Source organism: Ipomoea triloba, chromosome 16 (assembly GCF_003576645.1).
Source record: "Ipomoea triloba cultivar NCNSP0323 chromosome 16, ASM357664v1".
NCBI lineage: Eukaryota > Viridiplantae > Streptophyta > Magnoliopsida > Solanales > Convolvulaceae > Ipomoea > Ipomoea triloba.
Genome location: NC_044931.1, coordinates 1,241,525 through 1,241,933, shown reverse-complemented (window position 1 = coordinate 1,241,933; position 409 = coordinate 1,241,525).

The window sequence follows — 409 nt, the reverse complement described above, 5'->3', positions numbered from 1 at the left end:
AAAACAATGTAAGTTCGATAAGTAAACTAAGAGCGAAAATACAACCGGGTAATTTGAGCTCAACTCGGGAAATATTTAAGCTTGAGGTAAACTTGTTCGAACAACTTAGAAGTTTTCGTGTTGTAAGCAAATAGATAGATCAGAAGCAGGCACGAGACAACTCTGGAGGAATAAGGGTCTACGAGACATCAACTAAGTCTCGAGACACAAGCCAAGTTCGAGAGGTAAGGACCTCTCGATATACCTATCGAGTTCGAGACGTAAAGAATATTCGAGAGATAGACCTCTCGATACATGGGATTGAAACATCAAGTGGTCGAGACATCNCTCCATGAAAAATGCTAAAAATATGCAAGACCCATGATCAGCATGGGAGACAAATTTCAAACGGAATAATTTTCCCTCCAAC